The sequence below is a fragment of the Talpa europaea genome, assembly GCF_964194135.1.
Source record: "Talpa europaea genome assembly, chromosome: 8".
NCBI classification, from domain to species: domain Eukaryota; kingdom Metazoa; phylum Chordata; class Mammalia; order Eulipotyphla; family Talpidae; genus Talpa; species Talpa europaea.
This window is the reverse complement of record NC_140075.1, coordinates 96,284,966-96,297,597: the sequence shown is the minus strand read 5'-3', so window position 1 is coordinate 96,297,597 and position 12,632 is coordinate 96,284,966.

The following is a 12,632-nucleotide window of genomic DNA, read 5'->3' as shown; positions in this document are numbered from 1 at the left end:
TTCTTAGAGTGTTTTTAAATGACTAAAGTTGCTTGGCACATCAATAACAATCCTAGTGTGGATATGATCTTGCCATTCCTTCATCTTTGTCATTTTCATTTCACTACTTTGCATTTGACATATTGTTGCTGCTGAGATGGAGGATAAAAGAGAAGGCAGTGCCAGGAGTTGCTGTCACTCACCAATATATGGTTCAATCAGTATTGAGATTTACTGTGACTTTTTGAATAATGGTATTGTGGTATTCTTTTAAGTTGTTCACTTTCAGAGTATGTACTGAACCATTTATGGATAAAAGTGACATCATATCTGAGATTTATTTTAAAATAATCCAATGGTGGGGCCTCCCTGGTGGCGCAAGGGGTTAAGCACCGCACTATGAAGCAATTCGCAGCCTCTGCAGCACGAGTTTGATCCCTGGCCGGCCAGGAAGCAACATGGCGCAGCAGACCTCTCCTGACTCACCCGCTGCTCCCCTCAGCAATGTATTTCACTCTGCCTGTTCTGTTCCTGACTCTGTCTCTGGTGAATCTTCTCACACTCACACACACCTATCTCTGGTCTGTACCATGGCTCTTGTATGCATAAATAAATAAATAAATAAATCTTAATAAATTAATCCAGTGGAAGAATGTAAATAAAACATGAAACATAAATTGATACATGGTCAACCAAACTTTTTTATATGCTTGCTATTTTCCATAATAAAAAGTTAAAAAAAAAATCGAACCCCCAGTTACAATCCTGTCGTGACTATTGCACAGCTGTAGAGCTGAAGCCAATATGAGTGTTTTGAGGCTGGCAATGAGAGGCTGGCAATGAGTGCTCAGCCCTTACCCTCAGAGTGTTTTGTTGGTCACAGCATCCATAGACACGCCTCCATTCACCCTGGACACTGCCCAGCTCCTGCCCCTCAACGTGAGCTCAGAGGAGGGGAATGCAGACTGCTCAAAGCAGGACATATTCGGGTCATAAAAGAGCCTCTTCTCTGTACTATTTGGCCACTGGGTCAGGAGGACACTGCAAGGAGGCACAGCTGGTTCTGCAGAGTCAGGCTGGCATTCCAAAAGCCCAGCGATGTTTGGAGGGTTGTTTGGAGTTGCTGGAGCTGCAGTTCTGACACATGCTAATGAGCTTCACCCCGGGATGTAAACACAGAGCTTCCAACTGATTCTGGTGGAATTTAACAACCTTTGCTTAACTATCTCCCTAGATCCTTCTGAGTGGACAGAGAGCCAGTATAAAAGGGGGTATTTCCCACCTCTGACAACTTTACAATTCCATTTTTTTTAAAGCTGCAACTATCCCCCACCTCAGTGTGGGCATCCCCAAAGGAGAAGCATGGGTATGTTTCCTGAATACCCAATTTCAAGTTTTCAACTCATCTCCATAATCTTCCCCAGTCTGGTTGGGAAGTAAGCTGTCCTACGGGGGACCCTAGACAATTGGTCTGGGCGTCACAAGACTGATTAGACTGGCACTTCACAGCTGATTTTGTCATGCTACTTTGAACCTTGCCTAATCAAGAACCACCAGTCCCCCAAGGTGGTTATGATCATTGGCTATTTGCAAAATTAGTTCTTTCTCTAGCAAGCAAATACTTTGATTGCATGCAGCGGTGTTACTCAGCTGGCTACCTGGTTAGAGTGAAGGACAACAGTGATGCAAGGGTTCCTCATAGAGATAGATGAATTTCTCTGTTTCACTAATCCCCCTCCCTGCTCCCAGCCCTTCTTAAGGGTTCCTTGGGTATATCACATGATCATTTCCCGGCCTTTGCACACACCCTTTCTATTATAGACTTATCCAATCCTTTGAGGCCCCCCATTCTACCCTCTAGTCATAGGCTGAGACACCACTCAGGCATCACCATCTACTGGAGGTCGGGGGCCTTCATGGATGGAGGAGCTCGGGATTCTTGCCATTCAGTCAGGAAACCCCTGTGGGAAAGCATTCACTGAACATGAGCCACTCACTCCTTAAGGTCAAGTATCTCCCTACAAGCCCTCTCACTCATTGCTCCCTCTGCCTGGAATGTTCTTCCCTTGGATAATCCTCCGACTCCTTGTCACCCAGATCTCACATCAAATGCCAACTCCTCCCTCATTTTAAGTTAGTCCTTACCTTCCTAGTAACTCAAACACATTGGCTCCATTTATTTTCTGCCCCATACCTATTCATATCTTGGAATATACTTGTATATCTTTGAGTTTACTTGTTCTTATCCCTTTAGCATATACGCTCCATGGGGCCAGGGGGGTTGTATTGTATTGCTTACTGGTCTACCTCTATGCCTGGAACACTGCTTGGCATATAGCAGTAGTTGACTATTTATTGCATTGATCCATTCAATTAGACAACGGGTTTTTTTAATTTTTATGAAGATTTATTTATTTATTTATACAAGAACTGGGGTACAGGTCAGAGGTGCAGGAGGGTGAGAGAATTCACCAGAGACAGAGCGGGGAGCAGAACAAATGGGCAGAAGGACCAAAGACACTGCTAAGGGGAGCAGCAGGTAAGACAGGAGAGGTCTGCCGCATCTAGACAACAGTTTTTTCAAAGTCTATCATGGCCAGACTCAAAGTCAGGCTCCAGGATAAAACATATCTCCAACCAGTCCCGACTCTGGGCTGGCTTCATGGGCATGCAACCTGTGCATTGTACAGAGCCCTGTGCTTCGAAGGGCCCTGTGCTTGTTTTAATGCTCTGCTGTCATTATTTTCGAATTCTTATCAGTTTACGAATTAGGTTATTCATATTTTCATATTGCAGTTAACCACACAAATTACGTGGCTGGCTCTCCCCTGATAGTAACCCCAGAAAGTTCCCCAGCACACACAGATCTGAAAACAGTTTAGGTAGAAGTCAGTGGACCCTCTACACTTTTGTTAATGATTTTTTTTAATATGATTTTTTTTTAAGATTTTATTTATTTATTTATTTATACAAGCACTGGGCACAGTCAGAAGCACGGGAGCGTGAGAGAATTCACCAGAGCCAGAGCGGGGAGCAGAGCAGGCAGAAGGACTGAAGCACACTGCTGAGGGGAGCAGCGGGCGGCAGGAGAGGTCTGCACGCCATGTGGGACCCTCCTCCGGTGGCCGGGGAGCAGCTGGGGATCGAACCGGCGCTGCAGAGGCTGCGGGCAGCTTCGCAACCCAGCGCTCAACCGCTGTACCACCAGGGAGGCCCTTTTGTTAATGATTTTAACAGGACTATCTTACATATTTAAAGAGATGTAAAGAGCAAGTGATTTATAGAGATGTAGTTTGAGTATAATTCTGGGGGTCTCCCTGGTACAAGGGGTTAAGCATCAGCACTATGAAGCTATCCACAGCCACTGTAGCATGAATTCAATCCCCAGCCAGGGAGGTGACCCACATGGCACAGCAGACCTTTCCTGTCTCGCTGCTGCTCCCTCCGCAGTGTATTTCAGTAGATCTGCCTCTTCTGCTCCCCACTCTGTCTCTGGTGAATCCTCTCACCCCCTGCACCTCTGGCCCATACCCCCAGTTTTTGTATGCAAAAATAAATTTTAAAACCTTAAAAAGAAAAAAAAAGAATTCTGGGAGCCAGACATCCTTGGAATGCAGATCCTGCCAAGTTCTGTGTGACCTTGAATGACTGAGTGACCTTGAGACACAATGTCTCCCAACCTTGATTTCCTCATCACAGAAGGAGATAATGTCTACCCCATAGAGATGGCTTGAGAATTCAAATACTTAAAACTTGGGTCAGGATCTGAGTGTCTTAGAGTGGGTTCTGTCACCCAATCACCTCCCTTCTTTGCGCTCCCCTTGGCTCCTTTTGGTCTCCCACACACTCCAGGAAAATCTGGGTCAGTGTGAGCGGCTGCTAAGTGAGAAGAATATTGAAGAGAAAAACCAAGGAATTACAGCCTTCAGGAAAGCAAAAACATTTTTACTTAAAAACTGCTTGAGCATAGACTTTGTAGATGTTTGCAATTTGTATGCAAATAAACTAAGGACTCCTCTATCTTGAGCTGAGACATGGCCCTGGGCAAAAGCTTAGATAAGACCCTGCTTGAGCCACAGAGAAGCCTTCGTAGTTTCTCTTTGCTGCCAGTTCACACTGAAACTTTAGATCATCCCAACACTGCAGTTTTCACTAGTTTAGCCTTTAATAAATTCGTTAGTATGGAAGTCAGTTTTCCAGCAAAGTAGGTGCATCCCAATCTGTATTTGTGGCATCATTTCTATTGTATGAATCTCCTTATTTTCACATTCATTGTCTGTTTAATCAGGGACTGATTTGAGATTAACTTGCAAAGGCTGGGTCTCTTGTGCCTGATAAAAAAGAATTTCCACTGGCCAAAACCCACCTGATTCTTTGAAAACCCAAATCAACACCAGGTAATAGAACGCTAAGAACAGACATGCATCTCAAACTTGCCTTCCAAGTCCAGAGAGTCTCAGAACTGAAGGAGAACAGTAACTTGTTGTAATCATTCATTCATTCATTCATTAGATAAACATTTATTGAGCACCTACCATGTGTTAGGCATTGTCCTAGGTGCTGCAGGGAAGTCCTTTTCTTCATGCAATTTGTAATCCAGTGGGAGTATAGAAATGTTCAGGCGATTCCACTATAACCTTGATTCAAGGTCAAGGGACAGGTAGGGACACCCAGGGAACCCCCGTGGCTAGGGATGAATATAGAGCACCTCATAGATACTCCCAGTGTTACAGGGCTACCCCAAAGGGAGGTGGGATGGCCTGGGTGTGAGTCCTCACTAGCATGCTTAAAAATTCAGAACAAGACCTAAAGGCAGGCACACAGAAAAGGGTTAGTAAAAGGTTTATTTACAAGGGAAGTGAGAAAAGGAGAGCACAGGGAAAGAGGGATTAATTGGTCATTATGTCTTACCAGTAACACTGTCTGAGCCGGAATCCTGTGTGCACGCTGAAGACAGACAAAATCAAGCCCCCTGCAGGCCCATGTGTTTGTTTTTATACCAAGCATGGCTGCTTAACTCCACCCTTAATTCCCAGTAATACCCCCTTCAAGAAGTCAGGTGAGTCATGGCAGATTCGTGGCATGATGGGAGTAGTAGTCCTCTGCACCTGAGATCTCTGGCATGGAGGTGGGGGTAGAGTCCATTCAGGGCATATTGTTCCCCCAACACTGGCATTCTTGCCTCCCACAGCCCATGTACTCCATCTGCTTGTCCACTTCTCAAATCCATGCAAGCTGGGACTCTGTTGTCAAAGTTAACACGCCCAGAGGCCTCACTGGTAGTGCAAGGGGTTAAAACACAGCACTATGAAGCTATCTGCAGCCACTGCAGCATGAATTCGAGCCCCGGCCAAGGAACTACCCACATGGCACAGCAGACCTCTCCTGCCTGGCCCGCTGCTCCCCTCAGCAGTGTATTTCAGTCAATCTGCCTGTTATGCTCCCCATTCTGTCTCTGGTTAATCCTCTTATCCCTCCATACCTCTGGCCTATATCCCAGATCTTGTATGCATAAATAAATAAATCTTTAAAACAAAACAAACAAAAAACAAAGTTAACAAGCCCAATATATATAGCTATCTTTAACACATACCCCTAATGTTGTCTTGGGAACGCGGGCCAGGGCTCCTTTGCTCACACAGTTACACTCATTCATCTGTCATTAGCAAACACTGATCACACCCCTGTCCAGGCTCTGCTGGGCCCTCCTTTGGGTACCATGTCCCCTTTTCTTTATTCACTCCAGCCTATTTACAAATGTCACCTTCTTCAAACCTTACACTGAGAAGTGGGTGGGGGAGGAGATTGAGGTTCAGAAAGGTAAAGTGCCTTGCCCAGGTGGCCAGCTAATGACAGAAACAGCCAGGCTTCAGCTCTAGGTTTGGCTCCACAGCCTCTGCTCCTCCTGCCCTGCATGAACCCTGGGCTGGAAAAGGATCCCCCAACTGCTGCTTGACATTGGTATTGACAAATATCTGGGTCTTGACAAACTGACTTTGTCATCCTCCCTCAGGCCTTCTGTGAGAGGGCACCTGCCTGTGACAGTCACCATCTCCTCTGCCACCTGGGTCAGGCCCAGTGAGCCCTGATCCATACTAGCAGAGGACTCAGCAGACAGGGGCAGCTCTGCTATCTATCCCAGATGGAACCACTCTTCCTGCCTCAGAACCTTCCCTCCTGCCTCCCATCCTGGCCTCCCTGCTAAGTCAGAAGATTTCCAAAGCCTTCTTGGAACATCAAACCCCCTGTTAATTTGCTTTCCTTGTTTCTCAAAGGCAAAAGTAAGTGCCACCAAGAGTTTTCATAGCTAGAACAGCAGTTACCAGCTCAGGAACTAAGTGGATGTCTAGACATCCCTCACCCTCACTCTGGGGTCCCCATGTCTGGGCTACAAGACTTTGCCCTAATGCTGGGGAATGTCCTTAGCAGCTGGAAAAATCCATAGCTTTGGGGTCTAACAAATTTAACCTACCCCAGGGTCAGAGAAATACTCCCTAATATTCTCAGACCACTGCACATGCTTTCCAGTTTGCCAGGCCTGACATTTTCTCATTTGCTCTTCCCCCACCTGATCCCCATTTTTCAGTTGAGGACTCCATTCATAAATGTCTGGGATTTCTCTCTTACTATCCACTCCTGCTGTGACACAGTGAAGCAGCCAAGAAATAACTGGAATAGACACATTTAGTTATAATAAACAAAAATATTAGCCCAGCTGCTTGAGGAGCTTGCAAAGACCCCAGTGCCTGGTGAAAACTGGGTGGGTCCTCCAGGCTCCATAAAGCATGCACAAGTCTCTATCTCAGATGCACAAAGCCAGAGAGACAGGTCTGCACAAGGGGAGTCTACCTGAGCAAGCACAAAACTAGTGTCTGTGGAGAAATAATGCAGAACAGAGAACCTCGGTGCCAAGAAGACACTTGGAAGCAATAGCCGCAGTCAGGATGCAGAGAGAAAGCAGGTAGAGGGAGAGACAGATGGGGAGGCCACCTGGTTCCAATTTCACCACTGGGAAGTAGGTTATGCCTGTTTTACCAGTGGGAGGGGAGGGGGGCTTTCTGGGGGAAGGTAGAGAGGTCAGATCATTTGGGTTTCTCACTCTCCTTTGTTCCAGAGAAGGCATCTGGCACCAGACAGAACCATCGGTTGCCTCTGTCTCTGTGCCATGGTCTCAGGTCTACTGAGTCCTCTTGCTCCCAATTTCCTGCTCTGGGACTCCAGGTGTATGGGCCTGTAAGCCTGTATCAAATCCGTAGATGATAATAGAGCTAGCCCTACCCCACAGGCTTCCAAGAATCAAGCATGAAAGGATGTGCGTTATAGGGGGACAAGCCTTGGGCTCCGGAGTGAGACGAAGAGCTTTCATGGGGCTTTAGTTTCTTTGAGTGCAAGATGGGGTCATAGCAAGTTCAGAGTTGGCATGAGGATACAAATGAATACATTCAAGGCAAAAAAGGGCAGTAAAGAGCATGGGCCCTATACTTGATCTTAAATCCTGACTCCACCTCCGACTAGCTGGGTAATTTCGGGCACGTATATATTAACGACTCTGGGCTTCTGTTTCCTAGCTTTCCTAGCTGTAAGTTGAAAACAGCTACATGACAGAGTTGTTGTAAGGATAAAATAATTTAAAATGTGTGGATCTCAGTGTCTGGTGAAAAGCAACAGCATCAGCTATGAATGTCAGCAGTCGGATGATCCATAAAAAGGACTTTGCCACGTAACTCATGGTAAAATGTATGCCGGCCTTCGGGCTGGGAGGTGCAGCACCAATTCCTTGATTAATGAATCTTCTGGGGTGGAAGCACTTCTATAATGAAGTCAGCCATATGTGGCTGGTGTTGGGGAAGAAACTCATAAATCACACAAAGCAAGGTTGGCATGTGGCATCTGGCTCAGCAGCAAACCTTGGCCCAGCCTCGTGCCCACCCACCTTCTGCCCCAGAGAGATCCATCACCGCCCAGAGCCCCTTGGGGGGTGGCCTGCTTAGCAGAGGCCAGGCCTGCCACACAAAGCAACATCTCTGAGATTCCTGTGCCAGGTAGTGCTCAGTTAGGGGACCAGACCTATCTCGGTCACCAAACCAGTGTTTCTCAAATTGAGTGTGGATCCCAATCCCCTAGGGCCTTGTTATGCTCAGGTGACCAAGCCTCACCCCCCAGAAAGCGTGGCATCCAAGAGTTTGCATTTCTAGCAAGTTTCCAGGTGCTGCTGTGCTGCTCTGTGAGACCACACCATTTTGGTGGGACTGGATTTAAACCTCAGTACTTGGGCCTCCCGGTGGTGCAGCGGTTGAGCGCTGGGTTGGGAAGCTGGCCGCAATCTCTGCAGCGCTGGTTCGATCCCCGGCTGCTCCCCGGCCACTGGAGGAGGGTCCCACATGGTGTGCAGACCTCTCCTGCCGCCCGCTGCTCCCCTCAGCAGTGTACTTCGGTCCTTCTGCCTGCTCTGCTCCCCGCTCTGGCTCTGGTGAATTCTCTCACCCTCCCGCGCTTCTGAGTGTACCCAGTGCTTGTATAAATAAATTAATTAATTAAATTAAATAAATCTTAAAAAAAAAAATTTAAACCTCAGTACTTGTCTTTGGGCAAATTTTTCCCCCAGATTTGAGTCCCCATTCCCTCATCCACAGAGTGGGCATACCATACCTCCTGGAGGTATTGGGGTCTAAATGGGAGAATGTAGATGGTTGCCGCGTTGAATTCTGGGTGTCCAGGAAAGGCTCGATGCATGGCAACCCCCAACATCACCAACACATTGCTGTTGTGGGCTTAGGGGCGACTGATGGGTAGGAGGGGTGGCGTTGTGAAGATACCATACTTTTAAGGAGAAATGAGAGGAACAATGAGCAAATACCAATTGAGTGCTTTCTGAATGCAACATACTAATTCCTAAATGCAAAAAAAAGCTTTATCACTGAACAAAAAACCCAGCTGGAAGCTTTTAATTGATTCATTTGGCAAGCCAACAAGTGAATCCGAGAAGCAGGCTCTGTGCTGTCTGTACGATGTAGGAGCTGAAGCAGACATCAGGCCTGCTATCAAGGAGCTACAGTCAAACAGGAATAAAATAAGTAAGGACCAGAGAAGACATGTTCACATCACAGTAAAAGGAGGGAGGTGACCACTGTGTCTGGAAAGGAGCGTTCAAAATGCTGAAAAAAATGAGCTGGGAGATGCTTCTCAGACAGGTGGGCGATCAGGATGGTTTCCTTTGGAAGCAGCCTTTGTCTGGAAAATGGGCAGCATTCCACCCATGGAGACTCTGTCCTCCCCTACAGGCAGAGGAATAGCACGAGCACAAACTTAACAAGGGCAGGAAAGAAGCACCCTCGTGGAAGAGGACTCGGGTCAGCCTGGCTGGATTGCCAGCGGAAGAGCCAAGGGTGGAGGCTGAGGTTGGCCTGGCTGGCTGATGGCAAACAGCCTTGACCACTGCTTTATAGGCTCCTTTCAGGCCCTTCTGTGTCCTTTGCAAGGACACATCCTCTTGGGCTTGATGATGCTTGTGGTGAGGATGCCACAGGAGTGAGGGTCTGCCTGATCCCTCAGCAGCAACCCACGCAACTCAACATGCTCCCCTTCTCAGCATGTGTCAGAATGAAAATGGTCAGTCTCCACCTCATGCTGCGGGACATGAACTCAGGGCTGAGTCACATACACACAGGCAGACCAAAGCCCCCAGTGCTGCCCACTGCCGCTCTGCTGATGGACCTGCCGCCCCCCACAACTTATTGCAACCTGACTTAACCTTCACAGTTCCCCCCTGTAGGGGCAGGAAGGACACAGTGCAAGGTTTCTGATCCAGCAGACTGGGTAAAGGAGGAGTCCTGGAGCCCTCAGTGGCTTTTGCAGGCTTTTATTGGGATTACCAGGTACACAGCAGGCAGGGTCTCTGGGGGGCCGGGAGGCTTACAGGCCTCCCAGCCCCCAGCAAGTCTTCACTCTGGGCTCTCCGGCCTTCTCTCACGTTCTCTCTGCTCTTCTCATGGCTCTGCTTCTCTCTCGGCTTTTCTCTTGGCTTCTGTTGGCATCCCCGTGTCGCCGCCCTTAAAAGCCCAGTCTCAGCCCAGGTGAATCCCATCTACCTATGCCCACACCCTACTCCAGGTGCCCGCCATCAGGCATGCATTCAGGACCATGGGGATCCATCATTAATGCTAATGGCGGGAAGGCAGAAGAGCCTGACACTTACCCAACACTGTCCCACATAGGGTCTCCTAGCTGGGGGTAAATCTCCATCAATGCTCTCTTGGCCAAGTTCTGTCGGGGGCCTCTGGCTCCTAGATATGGTCCCCACATTCATCAGATCCAGGGGAAGCCTACTGAGGATTGTGGGGGTTGCCTTTCTTTGCTGTGGCTTGTTCTTACAGTGAGGTCAGGTGCAGCCTACTCAGTTGGGAGCGTGGGCCCACCCTGACTCTCCTCTGCAAGGCTTCCTGGGACCTTCAGTTCTGCTCCAGAGGGTTGCTGATCCTTTATCCCTAGCACCTGGGCCACACTTCACACTGATGAAAGTTCTGAGTCAGCAGGTTTGGGTCAGAACCAGGACATACCCACGTGATTCCCCAGGTTATCTGGTTTCTTGTTGAAACTGTTGGCAGACAGCTGGGTTTTCAGATGGCCTGAGGGGATCGGAGATAACCTGAGCCAGGTTCAGATCATTTGTATTCATTCTCTCCAGATAAGTATCAAGGTGGGTCTCCCTAGTGGCCTAGGGGATTAAGGCTCAGTGCTATTACTACTGCAGCCTGGGTTCAATCACTGGCCAGGGAGCTGACCCACTTGGCGAAGCAGACCTCTCCTGACTTGCCCTCTGCTCCCCTCTGCAGTGTATTTCAGTTCAGTCCTTCAGTCCTTTCGGCTCCCCAGTGAATCCTCTCACTGCCTCCCCACCCCCACACCTCTGACCTATACCCCAGTTCTTATACTCAAAAATAAGTATATAAAATCCTTTTTAGGGCCTCCCTGGTGGCGCAAGGGGTTAAGACACAGCCTATGAAGCTGTCCGCAGCCACTGCAGCATGAGTTCAATCCCCGGCCAGCCAGGGAGCTACCCACTTGGCGCAGCAGACCTCTCCTGACTTGCCCACTGCTCCCCTCAGCAGTGTATTTCAGTCATTCTGCCTGTTCTGTTCCCGATTCTGTCTCTGGTGGATCCTCTCACCCCCTGCACCTCTGGCCTGTACCCCAGTTCTTGTATGCACAAATAAATAAATTTTTAAAATCTTTTTAAAATCAAGGAATTTTCTGGCCATCTAGCCCCACCCCTTCCTTGGCCTTCCCCAAGGGAAGAAGGACATTGGCCTCTAGAAGAATGCTGAGGGCTGCCTGTGAGTTTAAATGGCACCCACAGTTTCCTTCTAGAATTCTACGATTATAGATTGGTCCATAACACCACAGATGGAGGCTAAGAGTAGGAAATTTAGGATGGAGGCGACACAAGACCAAAAACTGCTGTGGGGCTAGAAATGATTAACAGAGTGGCTAAAACAGCTATAGAAAGGTATCCTGAGGTGCAGACTTGAAGGTGGGTATACAGAGATTGAGGGCCACTGTCAAAATTACTGATTCTTTCAAATCTACCTAGTTACACCCTAGAAATAATTAATTTAACAACAGTTATCAATTCCCTAAAGGGACAAAACTCCCTCCCCACAGAAAGAAGATTATGTAAGAACAAGGCTGCCCCCCTCTGCAGCTCACCTGCCCGCTGTGACTATGCAGGTGTTTCTCTTCACCAACCTCCTTCCTTTGTAAAGCAGCAGAGGCAGCTCTCCCCGCAAGCCTGCCCGACTGTGACATGCTGGTGTCACCTTTAACAACCTGTTCTTTTCAGAAGCAGCTCTTTCTGCCTGCTTATGTCTGTGCAGGCATCCTGTCCCTTTTCTTATATAATGAACCTGCCCTTTTGGATATAAGTAAACGTCTCTGCCGCGTGAGCAAACTTGCTGAGTGCCACTGGAAGGGGAGCTCTGCTGAAAGTTTCCTCAGTGGTGACCTAAGGACCCGGTTCTCTGAACAGAACACTTCTCCAAACTGACATCAACCACAATGTGGCATAAAAAGCCCAGCCCCTCAGGTAGTGGTCTGCTGAGTTTCTACGAGTAGTGAGGCCAGTTGACTTCACCAGGACCCACCCAGCCCCCTTTTCTCCAGTCTGAGGCACACACAGCCCAGAATGTCTTTCAAATTGACCCACACACAACGTCTCCTGAGACTTCCTGGTCCCCAGGTCACAGTGAGGGGCCCCTTCTTGCTGTTCCTGTAGCTCCTGCCTCCCCTGTAGCTTTTATCCTGTTGTATTATGGCTGCCTGCTTATTGTTCCACCTCCCCTCTGACATTAGTTCCTAAGGGCAGGGATCATTTCTGTCTTGTTTGCCCAGTATGTAGTAGGTACGTAGAACATATTTTTTAATAATAGCAACAACAACATTAACTAAGCATTTGGAAAGGGCCAGATGCTTGGCAACCATTGAATAAGTTAGTCCTTACAAAACCCTCTAGGGCTAGGGACTGTTTTATGGGTGAGGAAACAAAAACTGAGCCAGGAGCCAAGTTATTCAAAACCACAGGTGGCTGGAGCCCATACTCCTGCCGGAGGTTGTCCTCAGATGACCTGATCTTATGTGTACGGGGTCACTCACACAGC